The following is a 22,892-nucleotide window of genomic DNA, read 5'->3' as shown; positions in this document are numbered from 1 at the left end:
AAGATCACAAAAAGTGATAATACTGCTCCATGCTGCACTGGTGAGGCCGTACTTGGAATACTGCATCCAGCTCTAGTCACCACAATATAAAAAAGATGTTGAGACCCTAGAAAGAGTGCAGAGAAGAGCAATAAAGATGATAAGGGGTCTAGAGGTTAAACCATATGGTGAATAGTAAAGGGAAATAGGTATGTTTAGCTTAACAAAGAGAAGGATTAGGGGTGACATCTAGCAGGCTTCGAGTACTTGAGGGGCTGTCACAGGACAAGAAGCAAATTAAATAGAGATCCAGTCTGGAACTAAAAAGAAATTTCCTGACAGTAAGAACACTTAATCAATGGAACAGCTTGCATCCCAAAATTGTGGTGTTCCATTGCTGCAGGCTTTCAAAAGATTGGACAGCCATTTATCCAGGATGCAATACCGTCTCTTGCCTTGGCTAGGGGGTTGGACTAGAAGACCTCCAAGGTCCGTTCCAGCCCTATGATTCTATGATGCCTACCCATACAATTTGGTTGACAGTTTGGCCATGTTATAGGTCACATCAGCAAAGGAAAATCAGAAGGCAGAGACCAGCAGAGCTGCCTTTTGTGCCTAGTCCCTGCCCTCTAGTACATTTTTCCTTTGGAGATTAGGATGACCCCTATTGACCTTTTGTAATACTTGGGTATTACAAGACCTGGAGCCCCAAGGATTCCATTTCTTTGCTATATCAACAACCATGGCAATACTGTTTTAATTGTTTTATGATTTATGATATATGCCACCCAGAGTCACTCATTGAGGCTACAGAAATAAACCAAAAAAAATCAATAAATTAAACTACCCCAACATATTTGATACTATTTGGAACACAACTGAAAGAATTCTGTTTTCTAATTCCTTAGCTGATGTTAACCTCTGTATATGCACTTTCCCTCCCCCCTTGCCTTGGCATACTCCATAGACCCATATCATTATGAGAGGGATGTATATTTGTATATTGATGGGTATCCATAAACTTGTCCACATTCCTTGCCCTTATTTGTTCTGTATGGCTAAACATTCTCTTATATGAATACTGTGGCTCTGATTACATTTTCTCCTACTTTGTTTTTCTGATAATGTCCAAAGTCGCCTTACTGATTAAATGTCATTGCCACCTCATTGCCGTTGATCGATGTGCTTCTGGCAATTGATGCTTGGCAAAATTTTGAGTGCTGTGCTACTCACTATTTCTGCTATGTCTTTTTTTTTTTTGTCCTTTCTCTTCAGCATTGCTGGAATGAAAGGACTTATTGCAGTGTGGCCGGCTCTGAAGTTTGATCCCTCCAAATGAAAAACAATCATTACTGAAAAGAAACTCAGTGATTAATGTTAGCTCAAGTGCTTTATTTGTGCAATACCATGGCATGTTGGCAAGGAAAGAAATAGTCTTGCTTATAACAATTATACCCACACATTAATCTGTTGACTGACAGGATGTCTGTTACAATCTTATGAGCCCAGCCCATAACCCAGTTGAACCAGATTTGAGCCAATAAAGCCCTGAACAGATTAAATCCAAGTACATTGCTTAATTCAGTTGTACTTTGACTAATAAATTAAGTCAACTAACTGGTCATGGGTTCTATGTGTTATTCAGAAAAAGTGCATGAATATAGGATCTTTCAGCTTGCAGCTGAAGAATTAAATGATTAAAATACTGTACCCACTACTAATTATAACTTTCTACCCATAGAAAGCCCTAATCTATCAACCTGGTATCTTCTGGGTGTTCTGATCTCCATTTCCCATAATTTATAACCACCACAGTCCTAAACCATGCTGTGTGGCAGTTATGGGAGCAGAAGGCCAAAATATTTGACGGGGTAGTAGATTACCTTAGCAATATCTTAAATATTTTATAATATGTGAAGCAAAATTTGCACAATTTTAAAGAATAACAAACTCCTCATTCCTTCAGTTGCCCCATTGCTTATTTTATTGTACTTCTGCACCAGGAAAAGTGGTGTTCAATTGATTCTGGAAAGAGTTGCATTCCACCAAAGTAAAGCTAGGTAATATCAATCAATCAATCAATCAATCAAGAGGAATAGAGCTGGAAGGGACCTTGGAGATCTTCTAGTCAAGCAGGAAACTCTTTACCATTTCAGACAAGTGAGTCTTCAATCTCTTCTTAAAAACCTCCACTGATGAAGCACCTACAACCTCTGAAGGCAAGCTGTTCCATTGGTCAATTGTCCTCACTGTTAGGAAGTTTCTCCTTAATTCCAGGTTGCTTCTCTCCTTGATTACTTTCCATCCATTGTTCTTGTCTTGTCCTCTGGTGCTTTGGAAAATGTTGACCCCCCTCCTCTTTGTGGCAACCTCTCAAATACTGGAATACTACTATCATGTCATCCCTAGTCCTTCTTTTCTCTAGTCTAGAGCCAAACTCAAATACTACAACCGTTCTTCGTATATTTTAGTTTCCAGGTCTTTAATCGTTTTAGTTGCTCTTCTTTGCACTTTTTCCAAAGTTTCAACATCTTTTTTGTAATATGGTGACCAAAACTGGATGCAGTATTCTAGGTGTGGCCTTACTAAGAATTTATAAAGCAGTACTAATACTTCACATGATTTTGATTCTATGCTTCTGTTTATACAACCAAGAATTTTATTAGTTTTTTTTGGCTGCTGCTGCACACTGCTGGGTCATATTTAAATGATCATCCACTAGGACCTCAGGGTCTCTTTCACAGTTACTTTTTTTCAGCCAGGTTTTGCCTAATCTGCACTTGTACATTTGATTTTTGATGTTAGGCTGATTGATCTGTATATATAATTCTCTGAACCAAATGTCCTAATAGCTCTATACATTATTGCTGGGGTGGGTAGTAAAATCATACTATGCAAAATTGGTTGAAGACCCAAGGGGTGTCAGTCAGTTGTTCCTATAAACAAGAAAAAAACCAAACATTGTTGATTTCTGTATCATACTAATGTCTGCACGATGTGGATTTTTTTAAAAAAATATTTAAGCTCTATAACTAGCACAGCGGAACCTTTGTACATTTACATAGATTATAATATGTTATTGCATCTCAGTTTGTAGAAAGGCTAATTATATATTTGGGGAGTTGCATTCTCTGCTTAGCAGCAGCAGAGGAATATTGATCCATAAATAATAAGATATCCTGCAAACATATTTCTGAATGTTCTGCTGCTTAATGAACTGGGAAATAAAATCTCATTTAGAAGTCTTTAGAATATAGCTTAGCAATATACTGGAGAGACTTGTCAAAATATCCATCAGCCTACACACCCTTTCCTAATTACAGCATGGTGCTATTAAAACAAACTTGATAAGAGGTTTTAAGCATTCTAAAGAAAAAAAGAAGAAGAATAAGAAGAAATAAGAAGAACGAGAAGCAATATTCTTAAGCAGACTGCAGAATAGGAGGTTAGAGAGGAGGTAGAGAAAGACAAATTATATCAAATGGAAATGGTATTTCCATTTCATTGGAACTAGATAATTTTCAGGGAAGATAGTATCAATATTTATTTAATGGTGGTACCAAAAACTAAAAATGAAAGGCAGTGACATAAATAGTTCTTATTAATTATTTAAATACTTGACCATTTTAAATAAGATCCACTTATTTACCAGGGAGAACAAAAGAAGAATCCCTGTACCTTTATCCAGTAGGAGGTCGTATACAGTAGGACATATTAATTCTTCAATTAACTAAATTTAGTGACAAGGACCCAATGACCCTTCTTGACAACTGGTTACACTTTGTTGGGAAAGTTTTTTTTCCTAATCAAAATCTTCTTTCCTATATCTTGAATCCATTATTACATACTTCATTATATAATATTTACATAATGAAATATCTTGACTCCACTATTACATTGTTGCATTCTTCAACAATGGAGAACCCATTTTGAGCTTCTTCTGTGTGATATCTTTTGAGTATTTGATGAGCAGCAACATATTCTCCCTCTGTCTTTTCAATAATTAACATTCTTTTTTTTTACATTTTTCTTTATAGTACTTAGTGTCTAGTTCCACTGTATCTGAATCCAGTGTATCTGTGCTTTAAGGTATAGTGTGCAGAAAATATAATTTTATTTATTTATGAAAATTAATATAGCTACCCAATTTACTCTCACTGACTCCAGGCTGCTTATGAAGATAAATTCTGGAGATGGGGTCTGACCATTGCAGAATAAAATTGCAATTATAACTTAAGAAATTGTACTTCTGTAGAATAGCATTGTCTCTTTTGCAGACCTGCAAGATTTTGAGTGTGGTTCTGTTTATATTCAGTTACTATGCCAAACTAATTGAATATTAACTTTTCACCCAATGTTGTGTCAACTACTGAATTCAAAAGACATCATTCCCAAACTTCATAATAGATTGTGGGAATGAAGTTTCTTGGTTTGTCAGGAAGCTAGTTGGATATGCTGAGAGTTGTGTTTTTCACAATATCTGCTTTGAGCAGCAAAGGAATGTTGATACATAAATAATAAGATAAGAAGTGAGAGAGGTTTAAGTCAGTAAGATATGTTGACTGAGGTAAGCCAGTAACTCAGTAAAGAATGAGATGAATTTAATCTGTCAAGATTTTTTTTTTATTTTTGACAAATCCATTCTGATTTCTGGTATTGTTTTTTGAAGTGCTTATAGATTTTGTTTCTGTATAAACTGTAGAATCTTCCTTGGTGTTGATATCATTCTGGGCTTGGAGCTCCCCCCTCCTCCTTTTCACTCTTTTTGGAAGAAAAGATCATGATTATACTCCTTCAGTCATCAGGCACTTTGCCAATTCTCCAGGATTTTTTTAAGATAACAGTTTGCAGGAAAAATATGCTCGTTAGAACTGGAACAGCTGCTCTCTTTTCCTGCTCATTAGGAATGGGAAGGGATGGATAGTCTACAAGTGGCAGAAATATCACCATTTCCAAGTAAAGAATATAATCTGAAAGTAGCCAGCTTCTAGCAAAAATATATCATAAATCATGTCACATTTTGCAGAATGCTGCAACTGGCCCTAAAGGTGAGCCAGTTGCCAATCACCCAAAATCATATGGTTAAAGGGGAGAGTACTGCCATTGAAACTGTGAAATCGGATCATAAGCATTTTTTTGGGGGGGGGTGTCAGCTGTAACTTTGAACCATTGCTAAACAAACGGTTGTTAAACGAGGACTTCCTGTAACCGTCTACAGTAGAAACCTGTTCTTGTTCTCACATTCTTAAATTAGGGGTTATTAAAGTTTCTCTGTTGAATTTCCGGTTAAAGTCCATTGACAAGATAAATTGATTTTTCTGTTTGCTTGCTCAGGGAGCTATCTCAATGAATCATTGGCCTTGATCCTATAGCAGGGCATTTTCTCAGTCTGAGACTGTATTTATTGTAGTTTGGAGAAGGATTTAAAATTACATATTATCGTTCTCATCATTTAATGCATAGCGATTACCATTTGATAAGTGTTCAGACTCACTGGCATTCCAATCCTCTGCAGAAGCAAGGGACTAATTAAAATGGTCTGCCTCACAGAGATAGGAAGGTTGCTAGGAGGGATTTTATTGGCAATGTAACAGATGATTCAGTCAAGAGTCTCGGGGATCTTTAGAATATAGAACTTAGCAAAGCCATAGATTCAATTGCTTTTGGGACCTTGCTTGAATCCTATGGTTCGGTTCCTCGGTATATTGAATGAAATGGGAGGTCCAATGGGTATAGAAATAACAGAAGAAAAATCAAATTGAATCCAATCAGATATTAGTTAGAGCCTATAGCTGAGCCTACACGGTGGTAGAAACACACACACACACAAACACACACACACACATACACACACACAAACACATTTTTGTGACAGCAATGAATTTACAGAGCATCATCCAATAAGATCTTTACAGAAACAAGCAATTCCTAATTAATATTACAGATAAAGTTCTTGAGTTATGACAGCAATTTGTTTTGAGTTCAAATGAGCAAGGGAAAAAAATATCTGGTTTATTATTAACTAGCTAAAACTGGAGTTATGTGTTTTTAATTTGCATTTTTAAAAATCTTATTCTTCCTTTATTTTTCTTTTCAGCTTCAATCCATAAAACTACCACAAAATAACAAGTTTCTCCTGCTGAGAATTTTTAAAGTCAGCCAGCTAGTGAGAGTCATCAGGTTTTGGATCAGAAAATCAAACGTAGTTCACACAGATCTGTGAACTGATAGGATTTAACTGACAGCTCAGATACTTTGGTTTCCAGGCAGCGTTAGATGAAACAGAAGTCCTGTGGGGTTCATCTGGGCAGAGATAAAACAGGCTTTTATTCCATGCTCATGTAGAGAATATAATTAACCTTTTAAAAGTTTAAGAATGATAAATTTGTTATCATTTTTGTAAATAAGAGAGCCTCTTTTTCTATTACAAAATGCTAGTGCTAATTTCAAGATCATGTGATCCATCTCCTAAAGATATGTGTGTGTGTGCATATATCAGTGTATACCTATACAGAAACACAATAAATCAATAAATACAGTATATGTGAACACTGAGATATAGTTCCTTCCTTCCTTCCTTCCTTCCTTCCTTCCTTCCTTCCTTCCTTCCTTCCTTCCTTCCTTCCTTCCTTCCTTCCTTCCTTCTCTCATATAAACACATACATTTTTCATAGATGCTTCTCTCTGTCTTATAGGTAGGCATATCTAAGTATATACACCTACAAAGTGAAGACTGAAAAGTATTATTCCTAAAAAATACATCAGTATTTTTGTACATAATTATAATAACCTGCTAGTCTACCATAATATACAACGCTGATATTTTTATTTCTGCAACTTATCTTAAAAAAATCTTTCTCAGAAAAGTGCAAATGTGTCAAAATAGAAGGGAGAAAATATGCAAAGAAGTTTTCTATCTCATCACTACTGCATTGACTATTGAAATATAAAAACCATTTTTATAATGCACAAAATTACAAGTGCTTTCTTAAGATTTTAGGTCATAATTAAACAATGTTCTTGGATAAAGTATGTTGGCATTTTTTACTTCCAAATAATGTTTTTACAAACATTTACATAATAAATATTTAATACATATCTGAAGATCTGAATTTCTATTTTTTTATTAATGTAGCTCAGTATTGTTTATGGTAATACAGGTGCCAATCTCATTTCAAGTCGAGTGACAAAATAAACCATCTTGAGGAAATGTTATGTGATAAACTGTGGTCAGTTTGTTCTATGTCAGAGGAAAAGGATAACTACATAGGCCTTATAGGATTCTGACAGCCCCAGTTCATATAAAAAATATTTCTTATCCCTTTGGTGATTCAAATTAGATTTGCCAGCACTTATTTTCCAAGCCAAAAAAAATATTATTAAGTAGAGTGCACAGTGCCAGGCTATAGTTTGCTTAACTGTGATTTATTGAATAAACTAGAATTGATTGGTTTTACATAAGCCAAGATCAAATACATTCTAAAAAGTGTGATGCAGCATAATATCTAGGTAAGAGGGATTATCCTTCATAATCGTCTGATAGAGCTGCTTTATTCAAGAATAATTTCACTTATCTTTCAATTACAAATATGATTTAGGGGATATGGTGTTTACTGAAAAATGCTGATGTTGTTGATGTTCCGCCTGGATGTGTCTGCAATCACCAAGAGGCAAGCTCAACTTGAGAAAGATTACAAGCTAAAACAAGAAAGGAATTTAAAAAAAATAGAATGTGTAGAAAATAAAATAAAATACAAAAAATAGAAAAGAAGAAAAAATAAGAATAAAGTAAAGAAATATATAAAGAAATAACTCCCTCCTTCTTTATAACAGGTATAGGCAATTTTAGTTATTTGCCATTTCTCTTGAAATATAATAAAATGATCTCTTCTCTTCATATCCTATCTCTTATTTATAAACAAATCCTTAAATCCTCATAATGTCAGCCCTGATCAGCAAAAGGTGATTAAGAGTTACCAGAGATAACAACATATCTGTTTTAACCCTGATTAAATAAACCAACTTTATATTCCTTTTATTTTTAACAACCTTCCTTTCAGATAGCGTCTTGATTTATTTTTTATTTTTTTCTTTGTTTGGTCCATTCTGTATTAGTATGTCAAATTTAAGTGTTCTCCTTTAATTATAATCTTTACTTCTTTCCAATATCCAACCTTCAATGTCCCACCCTATCTTTTTTTTTTAAGTACTCAAAACAAAAGCATTTTCCTATGGTAAGCATTCTTATAATTAATTCCAAAATATTGTTTTGAATCTTTTCAACATTAAAGTTGAAGACACTATTTCAAGTTCACGTTTTACTATTTATTCCATTTTTTTAAGTCCTTAAACTTACATTTAACATTTTTTTAAGGACTGAAGGCAACTGACCCATTAATAAGTGTGTCTAACTTATTAATCTGATGGTTTCTAATGATTGAAAGCAATTAACTAGCAATTTAGAAAAATGATTAGAAAAGAAAGTAATGCAAACTCAGTGTTCTTTCAAAGAGCCCAACCACGGTTTGAACAAGATGGCTATTCCTTCATTTCCCAGAGCTCTAATCCAATCGGAGACTACTTCCTTTCAATCCCCTCATGAAGAGCAGCTGTCTGGACAATCTCAAATCCTCTGCTTATACAGAGAGGAATTATGAAAAGCTGGACTACTTTCCAGCCCTACGTTCTGTCAAATCATTGGAACCATCTTCATTTTGCCATTTGTTCTTCAGAAGGGAGATTCCACAGCTGATTTGATAAATGTAACTATGCAATGAAGTTATAAAACAACTCAGAGATTCTAGATCAGGGGTAGTCAACCTTGGCTCTTTTATGACTCGTGGACTTCAACTCCCAGAATTCCTGAGCACAGCTGGCTCAGGAATTCTGGGAGTTGAAGTCCACGAGTCATAAAAGAGCCAAGGTTGACTACCCCTGTTCTAGATGAAAGAAAGTGAAATGATTTTCTGCATTTCATGTCCATTGCATGACAACAAAACCTGAGCACAGAAAGCATCATTAATGGTTACACATTTGGTAACATGAAATGTTTTGTTCCAGGCATTTAAAATGCTGGAAAGACTAGTGATGAAGAACTGGTAAGTTATTAGATATACATTTGGTTGTCTTATCATCTCCATCCCAGTTTTTTTACTATGAGTTGGTAAGAATACCTGTACAGAGTCCGCTTGGCCATTTTGAAATACAAGCTTCTTATAAGTTTTAAACAAAAAGCAACAATATAGCAATCAATTATGTCTTTTGACTCCTGAAATCAGACTTCAGGTTTCCCTTTTTTAAAAAAAATAAAATAAAATCATGTTCACTTTGTGGAAATTATAGACATGCTGACATTTAAACTTTTGCTTTTCATAGCATTTCAGGCTTACAACATTTAAAAAGACAGCTATTAACATTTACAAAAATCTTTCCAAAACCAACTGTTCTAACACGGAGAATTCCAATTATACTGCATAAGAGGGTTATCGACCATTTTTCTACAAGGCTACTTTGAAATGTTTGATATTAAACCAAGAGCTAAAATGTCAGTTGCACATAGATAATAAATTAAAGTTTATAAAACCATGTAAAATTTACTTAATATTACAACTTTGACCTTCAGGCTGTCTTAACTGTGGCTTGCATAACTTCTTCCCCACTGCTCCTTCCCCCTCCCCTTTATCTCACTAATCTTGACTGAATGTTAAAACAAAGGTTGTGATGCTTACTTCCAGAAGCGGTATTTGTGAAATTAGTGCTTTTGTATGACTAATGCCTTATATTATTTTAACTTCTTTCTTTGACATTGAGTGATGCTTGGTTAAAAAAAAAATCAAAGCCTTCAAAATTCCTCACTATTTTCTCTTACAGTTTTTAATATAAAGCACCAAGGTGGGATTTTATTTTATTTAACAACATCAGGGAGGCCACAAGTCTCCTTTCTCTTTATTAATTGTTACATAGTAATTGCTACAGTCCATATAATGGCTTTGAGGGTCTGTAACAAAACCATGCATTATTACACACTGAATTAATTCTTTTTAACTAATCTATTGGAGTAGTCCATACATAGTATTATTAAACTGTTTGCTATGTAGTTATATCACCTAAAATGGTGATTTAATGTAGGCATTACATTTAAGCTTCTGAGTGCAATTCAAATTACTGATTACCACCTATGAAGTCCTTCATGGCACAGGCTCTAGTAATTTGCAGCACCCCTATGTTTCGTAGTTTCTGCCCATAACATATGTTCTGACATTGTTGGCATATTCTGGGTCCCACTGATTAAAATGTCTTCTGATGGAACCTATGATGTAGCCCTGGTCTATCATGATGCCTGCCTCCAGAACAATAATCTTCCTGAGATTTGTATCTTCTCCCCAACCCTATTTAAAGGAGTCCTCAAGATGTGACTATTTTACCAGGTCTTGGGTTAAAATGATTAATGGTCCATTTGTATGATATTTTGGTTTTAGTTGGGGTTGTTTCTCTGGATTCTTGTATTTTCATTTTTGTTCTACTGGTTTTTTTTTCTATTATTCTTTATGTAAGGAATCTATTCATGTTACATTGAAATGGCCTAATGTCTTATAATTAAAAAGAAGTAATGTATAACTTACTACATTTGAAATGTTTGCTGTGCTGAGGATAGGCAACCTTTTTTTGAGTTTTTTTTTAAACTTTTTGAGTTTGTAGCTGTGGCTGCTGTGTGTTGTTTGGGTCTGAAGCAGGCCAGCTATAGCTACAAGTTAGTGGAGATATCTATTATCCTATTGGCATCTTTTCTTTCTGACATCTTCTTCCTTTTCTTACCTACAGGGCATTGCAAGGAGGGAAAAGATTGCTTTTTCAGAAATGTGACCTGATTTCTTATATAGGAGGTCAAATGAAATTAGGCCAAGGATTATATGCAAACCTTCATTTTAAGATACTCACCTCCAGTTCATTATCATTTGTAATGACACACACACACACACACACACACACACACACACACACACACACACACACACATAGAGAGAATAAAACCATAGCTTTTATTCTTTTCTTTCTTTCTTTCTTTCTTTCTTTCCTTTAAAAAATATAATTCTTATCCTTGTCTGCATAACCACCTTATTTTATTTTTTCCAGTAAGGTTGCCCACAGGACCTTAATTTTCAGGACTGTTTCACTGTATGCATAAGACAGAAATGGTACTTTCTGTTTATATAACAGGACTAATTTTAAACAAGGGCTTAGTTTTGCATTCTGTGCAATTGGTTCCCTGAGTTAAGTACAACTTTGTTACATCTCTGGGTTAAATTAAACTTTCTCCTAAATATCATGCAGACGGTTTGCAGTATTGCTTATTTCTGTCAGCCTAGGAAACACAGAACAGTGAGTAACTGTTTTTTGATCAAGTAGAAACTGAAGAGCAAGAGGGAAAGGGAGAAGGAGAGAGAGAGAGAGAGAGAGAGAGAGAGAGAGAGAGAGAGAGAGAGGAATTTAGTGGCTGGAAAAGGAGGACAGGGTAAATGCAGAGTGAAAGACACCTAGTTATAAATAGAGTATGGATAGCCTCTTATTTTCAGGATTGATGATTTTTCTGGTATATGTTCAGAAGCTATTTTTAAATTTTGGCAGGAATGTAACTCCTCTAGTCCACAGAAGTCAATTGAGAAATTCAAGATTTTAATGCAGCTGCAACTGGGAACTGTTTCCTTTCCTGTCCATTTTCCCTAAATAATTCTCACTTTCTTTAGCTCAGTTCTTATTTAGTATGGAGGAGGAATTGCTACCCTTTGCTTTTTCTTTTGTTTTGTTCATCCCTCTCATCTCTTCAAGTAAAATAGACATTTCAGAGACTTTTCACATTACCTTGAGGGGCCCTGCTTGTTTCTTCCAGTCAAATTTTAACAGGAGTTCTGTAGTTTTATCTGCAATTAATGCAATTAGTTGATGAAAAGCTATAGTGTCTGAATGTTCCCATTCTAGATTTATCTGTTCCTACAAGCAGGAACAAGTAAAGGAATATGAAGTTGATCTCAATTCCCAAGCCATTCACATATCCCCAAGAAAGAGAAGATGGGATATGGCAGGGCACTAATAGCACGATGGACACAATGTTAGAGGAAGAGGATTAAAAATGGGGTTGAAAATGAGATTCTGGGATACTGGAAGTACAATGATGCTGAAAACAGGAGAGGAAGATAGTAGCAGCCCTGTATGGTGGATCATATTGAGAAATCAATTCCACAAGAAGGACAACTACTTTCATTGAGATTAGTTATAATAACAGAGCCTTACAAATCTGATTTTATGTACCTTCTCCTTATATTTGAGTGAATTGGGGAGCTTTGTGCTTGAGCTGCTTGCAAATATTATCTTGTTTTGGACTTTAACAATGCTTTGGTCCCTTTTTGCCTAGGTAACAGCTTCTGCAGATCTCCATCAAGGTCACCTTCCCTAGTCTCTGTTTGTACCTAAAATAAGAATTTAGTTGATGTGCTAAATAAGGATGAAATCATGAGCCTTCCTCAGATGTTTTGGCTAAATATTGTCTTTTAGCTGCCCAGACTGTTATAGTTCTGTATGAGCAATTAGCAGCTATTTCTATTAAAATGATGTTAAGAGTATAACATAAATAAAACTGACTATAAAGGATGCTGAGGAAAGAAGTATCCTTTCTAGAATTAAGTACAACCACCATAAGGCAGGGGAGGACATTGAAGAAGGATTGACTGAGAAAACGGTGGGAAGAGACAGCCTTTTTTATATAAAGAGGGCTGGCAAGCCTCATTTGGTCTTAGCTGGACATTGGACCAGCATATTTTATGCCTGCCTGTCAATGCATAACTAATATATTTTGTTCGATATTCCAAGGAATTCCAAAGTTACACATTTAACTCAGATGTCGAAAAAACAAGGTGACCATGGTAAATCATTTCCATACTGTTGCCAAGAAAACTGTGCAGGCATATGTTCAGTAACGTTTAAAATGGTCGGTGCAAAGCTGAGATATAACATCACTCATAGTCAGGTTCCTAAGTAGCCAGTGCTGAAGAGGTTAGCCTACTGTATTTAAGTGACTATTGCTTAAGCTGAATCTGAGAATATTTCCCAGTATTTCTTTCACTTCCCATTGCTCAAAAGGTTCAAATACAAATTCTTGAATAAGGTAGACGTGACATTAATTGTTCCAATGCAATTAACATGCATGGCATTTTTCTTCTGAGCAGCCTCATTAAAAGGAGCGTTGAACTCTTTTCTGTCTGCTACAGTTTATAGAGAATTGCTATCTAAACCTTCTGTTTCCATTTCAGTGGAAACTCCCATTCTCTCATTCAGAAAGGCAGGAGGTTTTGACTGTGATGGGAGGGAAAGGAAGGGAGAGAGAATTAATCTTCTCTTCCATGCCACATTTCTTACGTGTTTAATTAATTTAATGCATTATTAGGCCTTCATAAATTGTTTTCAGTGGTCCAAAATTGTCTGACTATGATGCGAATGTATGAGTTTTCATCCCACCAATTATTCTGGCTATGTTTCTATACGTGTAGTCTAATTTTAAATTAATATTGTCTTCTTCCAAGAATGAACTCAAATGGACTCTGAGAATACAGAAATCAGGACTGGATTTTGTTGTCGTTTGGCATCCTCAAGTCTATGGTACATTCAGCTTATCTGAGGAGTTGGAAGTATTTTTCTGTTGAAATACACTTTGCTCCAAACAAATCAGTTAAAGCAAATGTAGAGAGACAAACTACAAATATGATAAGGGTACCCATTCTTTGTCCTTTAAAATTTATTTATTTATTTATTTGTCCAATTTATATAGCCACCCATCTTATCCAACAACTAATTCTGGGTGGCATATAACAAAGCTGAAATACTTTTCTCTTTCTGACAAATCTGTTTCTTTCTTCCTCTTTCTTGAAGCTTTCTTTTCTTTTCCTGAAGGCTCAGCAAGTTGTTAAGGAAAAGATATTTCCCCATAGATATTTGAACTGCTCCTGTGTAGAGGTTTGGAAATTAGTCCAAATGAATGTCTATTAGGCTGTGTGAAACGGTTCAGCTTTCTCTCTCAAGAAACCATATTTGGCAGAGGCAATAATGTGTTGAAAAATCCTTGATTTTGATACATCATTTTTAAATTTATACACCGCCTTTCATTCAAGACAGCCAGCATAGCACTTCCTCCTTTCATTTTTCCATCATAATAAAAACTCTGTGAGGTAAATGGAAGAGAGCATCAGAATTAACATCACCAACTGAGTTTCCAAAACTGATCATAACCCTAATTCTTGGTATCATCTGTGCCTGACGGCACTAACTACTGCACCATACTGGATCTAACTGACACAATTTGCCCAAACAAGAAACATCATGTGCAACCCAGCTACAAAAAATAAATAAATAAAAAAATCAATAGAGTTAGTTTGCTTAACTTTTAGGAATGGGAGAGGATATTGCATTATGGAGCTGCTTTGAAGGGATAGTTCCATCAAATCACCATCAAACGGAACCACATTACTAATGTTTTGCATAGCCCTAATGATCACGAATGGTTCTGAAATATAAAAGGAGTTTGTAGGTATAGTGGCAACTTTAACCTCAGCTCCTAAGGGAATTTATGACAGCAAAATTATATGCTAGAAGGAGTAAGACATGATTGTCAGTTGTGATAAGCCGCCTGGGAAAGCCAAGGAAAATCATCAAAACAATTAAAAAACGAAAATTAGAATATTTCGGACATGTGATGCGACACCCAGAAAAATACGGCATACTCCATTTGATCCTGCAGGGAAAGATTGAAGGCAAACGAGGTCCAGGCAGAAGAAGAACATCCTGGCTTCAAAATCTAAGGGATTGGTTTGGACAAAACTCAGCAGCACTTTTTCGTGCAGCTGCTGATAAAAACAGGATCGCCAACATGATCGCCAACGTCCGATAACGGATATGGCACAAGAAGAAGAAGTTAGAAACAGATGACCTGAAAAAGTTGCAGAAACCTGAACAATTTGGGGTGGGCAGAGAGAGAGAGAAAAAAAAATCAGTTTAAGTAAATGCTAAATGTTTTAAACAATATAATTTTGTTGTAATAAAATTAAAAAGGATTTGAAATGGCAAGCAAAGAATTAGCAGGAGATGCCACAAGTATCAGCCAAAAGTTTCCTGCCAAAATATTCTTTCTCATTACAAGGTAGATGATGCTTGGAAAATAATACAGTCAAGCTTCTAAATATGCCAGGGAGATTCATGAAACAGATATAGAGAACTATAATGAAATAGTGCTGCATATCCAGAGTCAGAAATAAGATGTATCATAAAATATGACAAGAGTGAATAGTCAAATGCCAATGTAATGCAATACCTAACAGCTTCTTTTTAGATATTTCAGCTACAGAAGTAAGGTTGAAATGTTGGAATATTTTAAAGATTAAAAAAAAAACGGAATTCAAGTTTTTATTTTATCCAAGCTGAGCTAAGAGTTCCGAAGAGGTCATTGCTATTTTCCAAGAGAGAATAAGATCTCTCCAAGGTCAAAAATTAAGTGTGGTACAATGTCTCTTGCTGCAATTTTCAACACTAAGGTATATTAAGCAGGAAATACTGTTTACCACCTAAGAACAAAATGAAAAGGTCATTCACAGCAACTTGCCACTATAGTTTTAATAATATAACAGAGTTTGGAATTAAACCATAAATATTAAAAGCAAGAACAATGAGGGGCGTGAGAGACTGTCATAATTCTACAAAAAATATTTTAAATAACATTTTAAGTAATGGGAGGAGATGCTAGTGTCCTTCAGTTTGTTCCAGTGTTATTATCTGTTTCCAAACTAAGATTTAACCCTAACTGCATCAATGTTGGTTTCTGAACAATGTTGGTTTCTGAAATAGAAAAATATTTTATAACATATTTTTTATAAATAGAAGTATTTTAAACAGAAATTGATTTTTCCCTGATATTCCAAATATCCCAGGTTAGATTTAAATACATTTTCAACTGTCTGAAATAATTGATAGTAATATGATGACATGTAGTTTTCCATAAAAATTTGACAGCAATGCCTACTTAGATTGTTCCTTTTTTGTTTTATTTATAAAATGTATCTTAATGTCATCTATTATATTTTTAATTTCCTGGAAAATGTGAAATAGATTTAGGATGTTTTTGTTCATTTTCAAGATGCTGTAGAATTTCTTAAGGATCTCTTTTGATGGTGCTTTTGACCTTACTTTCTTGCTGAGAGCTGATGGAGGATATTAGTTCTGCTATTTGAAGACGGCCTATTATGAGAGAAAGCAAAACAAGATATCATAGTACCTACATATTGGAAGACCCAAGCCCAAGGATCAGAAAACAGTGTCAGAGAAATTCCTATAAAGAGGAAAAAAGGGCAACCACAATTTTGACAGAACAGCATTTTTTTCCAGAAAGATTACTTTGCTGTGATTTCAGCTGAACCATAAATAAATTGGCTCAGTTCTCAAACTGAGAAGAGACTCAGCTGATGTCATGAAGTCAGATATCCAGAACTGCTTTTGAACTGGTGCAAAATCCTAGCCTGGATGTGCCTTGTGGTATATGTCAAAACTCTACATTCCAGTTAAAAGGGTTTCACGAAATTATTCTTTCTTTTAAAAATGATTTGCTTTCTGTCAGATTGAAATATAATGGTAACCAAAAGTGCAGATGACATGCATGACATAGAATGACTTTATTTTTATTTTTTTTTCTTTCATGTTATTTGAGGAATTTGTGTTAGTAAGCTGAAATATCACATGTACCTTCAGATTTTAATGAAAATTACTATGATTGCAAACATTTGGACTACTGCATAAATGCTCTTTACATCCTCCTTAATATACTATTTGCCCCTCTATCTACAGAAACAACATTCCAAAACTAGCAATTTCATTGCATCGTAAGCTTCTTTGTAGAGGGATGATTTTTTTTTTAATCGAAATCCAACGGAGACAAAATCTGTTCAGTTCATGCTTCTGTCCATGTGGGATAAGCGAGCTCTAGATCACAAGCTCTGATTCTGCCCAAAGATTTTTGTTGATTTTAGTCATACAAATCACAATGGAATCTTGCTAGCCAATAGATTTTGAGAAAAATACTACACCCATACCAAATATATTGGAAGAAACAGATGCTTCTGGCTTAAATTGCTCATTCAGCTGCTGAAAATGATACGTATGGCCATTTGGGTCAATTATCTGAAGGGGAAAAAAATTGATCTTCTGCTTAAAAGTGTCCTGTATTTTGTGTATGTGAATGTCTGAGAACCACAACATATGGTCTTTTGAAGCCTAAATCTGTACATGTTTGAAAGTCAATTTACTTCTGTAGAAATTAGGTAAGCCTGATTAGGTCTGCTAAGAGAGCTTTGAGGTGCTTAATAACACTTTGACATATTTTGAATGTAGGATTGCTTTGTGCATGGGACATTTGGAAGAGCTTTATAAATATTTCCGGCTTAGTGTAGCTAGCAATCTATGCAAGATACTGCTCAAATGAGTAGAAAACAGTTTCCCCCATTCTAAATTTTATGCATGTTTCTATAAGATATTTTGTCACTGTGTAAGAAATTTTATGAACTGGAATAGCCATAGCAACAAACCAGCCAATGAGAACTGTTTTTGATTAAGACACAGTGTTGGCTGTGTGAGGGATATAATCCAGCCTAGGTCTGGGCATGTCTTAGTCTTCTCTGTGTTGTTTTTTCTGATCTCCAAGTTAAGAGTTGTTGATGTTCACCAGAGCGGAATGAAACTATATGTATCTTGTTTATATATATATTTATAAAGTTTTTCTAAACTATGCCTCTTGCTCATTTTGAATGTGTGCTTATTTTTTGGGCTTGTTTTTGCACTGGAAAGCTGTAAAACTCTAACATATTTCAAGCTCAGAGAAACAACCTTACCTTTCATTAATGAGGACATCATTTTATTTAAATGTGCTCACACATGTCTGATCATTTCCTCAGTCCCAAAGGCAAGAGGTCACTGAAACTAATAAACAGCTATCTCTCGGTCTCTTCAAGCCTAACTATATTTGCATCAATGTTCATTAGTGATCATAAAAGGAATAAATTGAGCTATAACTCAGGAATGTATATTATTTTCTACATTTAATAATCAGGACATTAATGAACAAGGAGAAGAATAATGCTTATCATGATTATGAGCTATCTCTTTAAGCGCTACCATGCTGGCAACTGCTCTTTAATATATATTGTCATAATTTGGTGATGAAAGCAAAGGCATTAATTTTATTTCAAGTGTCTGTTGCAAAAAGTGATGAAGTGATCTAAAAAGTGGCTTGATAATAAAGAGTGTTAAATGGCAACAAGAGAGCAACAAGATCAGAATACATGGTGAGATAGATTTCTGACTCATCCAGAAGGACCAATTTTTAATTTACATATTAGGAAAAGAAAGTTCATTAAAATGAGAGCTTTGACAAGTAGTGTTTGTCTCTGCACAAATAATAATTGTGTTCTGTATGAAGAACATAATTCACCCTTTTGAATATATGCTTTATATGCATTAGACCCCAGGTTTACTTCTAGTTATCTCTTTTCAAAGAATCGGTTTAAAGGTGGAAAAGACTCTGAGAGTTTGGATAGTTACTTTTGGTCAAAGTAGAATAATCTTCTTTGATCTGATGCCCTCCACATGTAGTTATGTCATGCAACATAATCTTCAGCTGGGTCTCTCTCTCTCTTTCTCCCCCTCCCTCTCCCCCTCCCTCCCTCCCTCCCCCTCCCTCCCTTCCCCTCCCTCTCTCCCTCNGAGCCTGACAAGAGCCCTAACCTCCCAAAGCTTTTAATATCACTTGTCATTTAACAAAATTCTGTTTTACCAGAAAGACTGAATGTCATGCTGAATTTTTCCAAGCTCCTTTATTCATAATCAGTTTTGAGCCCTCCTTCTCTCTCTCTCTCTCTCTCTCTCTCTCTCTCTCTCACACACACACACACACACACACACATATCTATCTGGGTAGCTAGCTATCATCCAGCTGTCATCTAGCTAGCTATCTCCTTATTATCTCTTACGCCTATATTTATTTGACTCTTCCTATCAAGATACAGGAACTTCTATTTGTCATTGCTATGTGTCATCCAGTTTGTTTTGTTCTGTTGTTCAAGTTCGTCAAGGTCATTTTGAATGTTAATTTTACTTTCCAACAAGATGTTACTCAATTCCCTCTATCTTAGTGCTGTCTACAAATTTAATAAATATCCTTTCCATTCCATCCTCTTGGCCATTTCTACATATTTTGAATTGCACTAAACCAATGAAGGAAACCTAGGGAATCCCACTCCATATTTCTTCTAGAACCTTTTATGGAAACACTTCATTAGCCAATTAGCTGAAATCTAATGAACAGCAATCCCCTCACTCCATAAATAAACAGCTTATCCAGGTTTACTTTTACATTGGTTCAACATTCTATTAAGGAAAGCCCCATAGAGATTTACTGCAGGGTCCTTCTCTTAAATATTGTCATTGAGCAGGACCTAGGCAGCAAACCTCAGTAGTGGCTTCTGTTCTTTGGAACAACCTTCTTCTTAAAGGTCTCTATCCTCCAAGTCTTCCAGAAAGCCTTGAAGACTTAGCTTTCCCCACAACTAATTGGGGTAATGGGTGCCTGGAGTCTACAGAATTTGTTGGATGTGAGGGATATATATGGATGTCTACTGCAGACTGGATATCCTTCATTGATTTTATAAGCCCTTAATTCACAAAATAAAGAGTCCTCAAAACTAAAATAAATAAAGAATAAACTAACTTCTTATTTTTTTCCCCTCTGTCTCTCAGATATATGCAGAGTTGGGAGAACATTCAAGACAATCCTTTCCAACATTTCTTCCTCCCCTCAAAGTACTTTCTTCTTCCTCCACTTCTGGTTTGAATTTCAATGAATATTTCAGGAATTTTAAGTCAACAATTAGAAGGAAAAATGCCACGGAACATCCTGCTTATCAGTTTTTAGGATATGGTAATTTATCTAAAACACATCACTGTGAACATAAGGAATTGGATGCTTTTTCCTCTGAGTGTTTTTCAAGAAAACTATAATTTCTGTGGTTATGTATAAAAGGTCTAGTAAAAATTAGACACAGTGCCTAAACAGATTTATTTCCCCTTTTCCTTTGCTTCTTCGACTTTTTGCCTAACCATATAGTTTTGAAAACTGCAAACTGTATAAACAAGATAGACTGAAGTGGAAATCACTTAACATTAGGCCTGTGCATTCTGCTTTGAAAACAGCATTTTCGACTCATGTCTATGTTTACAGAATCACCAGTAGACCGGTTTCTTTAATGATCTGTAACTAAGAGCAGATTCAGAGGGAACATCAAGTACTTTCTCAAAATTCAGCCCAGTAAATGAAAACATTTGATCTTTTATTGGCAGGATAAGACTGTTGTAAAAAGAAAAAGAAAATGCAGAATATTACAGGCTGAATAAGTGCAGATGGTTTCGCCTGAAGCTATTCACATTGTTAGGGTTGTGATCTGCCTTAAAATCAGCTTTCAGCCTAATGTGGGCACACACATACACACACAAACATCTTTATTTAAACATCTTTTCAGGTGTTCTTAAAAATAGATAAGAGGAAAAACAATGAAACTGGTTCATTCCATATCATTCAGGATTCTGCAATTCTTCTCCAGATTTTCCCATTAAGGAAATCAGTAGAGTAGCTGGGTGGATGGGCAGGAAAATGTGCCTCTGTTTTTACTCGTGATTGCACTAACAGTGCTGTTGAATTGTATATGCATACAATTGATTCCATAATTTGTTTCAGAATACTTCCATACTCTCCAGATATATATTCATCCCAATCACCCAATAACATAAAAATACTAAAGGTTAACTGAAAATTTGGAATGCTATCGCACTTTTTTGCAATCAGGGTAATTCTCAGGATTCTCAGATTTTAAATAACAAATGGACTGTAAATTCTGAACAGATGGATGGATGATGAATAGATAGATAGATAGATAGATAGACAGACAGACAGACAGACAGACAGACAGACAGATGATGGATGCATATAGTTTCCCACCAAATGCAATTTAATTTAAAAAATGCAGGCTCAGACTGCATCAAAATTCTTTAGACCTCTAGACTACATATGCCAAATGTAGTCTTGTAGCTGTATTTAGTCATGGCCTGGCAAATCCACTTATGTGTCTCTTGAGACAATCCTGCTGGGCTAGAATAACAGCTCCATTATTCAAAGATTCATGTCTATCACCCTAAACTTATTAGCATAGTTTCGAGGCTGAATAATGGTGTGAATTTCTATGCATATTTCTATTTACTCATTACCAAATTACTTTATAATGTTTAGTTGGGTTCCTGTTTCTTCTTCTCAATGGTCTTGGTCCAAAAATTTAAAATGTTAAACAGTAAGCAGCAGCAGCCAAACATTTCCCAACACTAACCTCAATGCCTTACACCAGGGGTGTCAAACTTGCAACATCACGTGACATGTTGCAATGTATCATGACTTTTTTTTCCATTGCTGGCAATGGGGTGGGTGCGGTTTCGCCATGATGCATCCGGCCTGTGGGCCGGCAGTTTGACATCCCTGCCTTAAATGTGATCTACAAGCCTTTTTGTACTTCAGATAGTTTACATCTAGATCAAAAATTCCTTTCTCACTTAAAATTTCCTTTGATTGAGAATGCCCTTTTCATCCTTATTTATGGATCTGAACTATCATGTTAATCTGCTAAGTACCCATGCCTTGGCATCAGGAAGATTTAACTATCTGATTAATTAACTATAATAGTCTTGTGTGGAACCTTAATGACTAAGGTGTCTTTGCCATATTTGCAGCAAAACAAAAACCAGGGAAATTAACATGGTTACCCTACTGGAATCTGAACTGAAATAAATACAGAAATAAAACAATAATACTTAATTAGTTTAACCACAAGTCATATAGTTTAAGTGATTTATCAAAACATTTTGCTATTTATGTAAGAAAGCTGTTCATTTTAGCATTAATTTTATTAACATTTTCAAGTATCAGAAGCTACATAAGTGTGTATGTATGTTTGTGTATATTGCCATTTTCAATATTTCAAATTTTGAAAAGGTTTAATTCATACACACACCAAAAAATGATGTAAAGTAGAGTGGGGGAGGAGAAGTCACATATTATACACAGGATGTTCTGATGCTGCAGATGTTGGCATGAATCTATCTAGAGTTTGCTTATGTAGAATTCATATTTAAATTCTTGCTTATCTATATAGCAGGGGTTGGAAATAGATTAAGAGCGTATGGGTCAAATGAACAGAAGAAGCTTCTTGGACGAGAAGCGAAACATCTTCAAGCAAAAATAAAGTCCAGTTGTCTTTTGAAAAAGCACTTTTGAGGAAACTATGACCTGGATGACTGAGAATCTCCATAAATAGCTCAAGTCCTTTATCTCACTTAACTTACCCAAGTTTCAGAGTTGTTGCTCTGAAGAATTTTCAGATGGAAGTGGATTATCATCTGCCCAGTTTTATTAGTCACTATCTCTTGACATTTGGCTGGAAACAGTTGTTTGTTCAGTTGCTCAGGCTTTTGAAAGCTTTTAGATATTATGCCTTTTATTAACATTTTCTTGCCTGTTACATTATTTTGGACTTGCTAAAATTCCTTTATAGTGAAATTTTGGATGGGTGGGAAGTCATTTTATCAAAAGATCAGCCAGATAACTGAATAAAAATTGCTTTATAAAGAATAAAAAGCTAATACACCAGAAGATATTATCTTTCTTAGAGCAGATAAAGAAAATGATGTAGTCATATTGAGTAGGACAAATTACAATTACAACAATGTATCTATTCTCCCTTCCCTTAGTAAAATCATTTTAGGTCCAGATACCAAACAATCCCACTGCT

The sequence above is a fragment of the Protobothrops mucrosquamatus genome, unplaced genomic scaffold (genome assembly GCF_001527695.2).
Source record: "Protobothrops mucrosquamatus isolate PMUCROS unplaced genomic scaffold, P.Mucros_1.0 scaffold213, whole genome shotgun sequence".
In the NCBI taxonomy this organism is placed as follows: Eukaryota; Metazoa; Chordata; class Lepidosauria; order Squamata; family Viperidae; genus Protobothrops; species Protobothrops mucrosquamatus.
Note: the sequence above shows the minus strand (reverse complement) of the source record.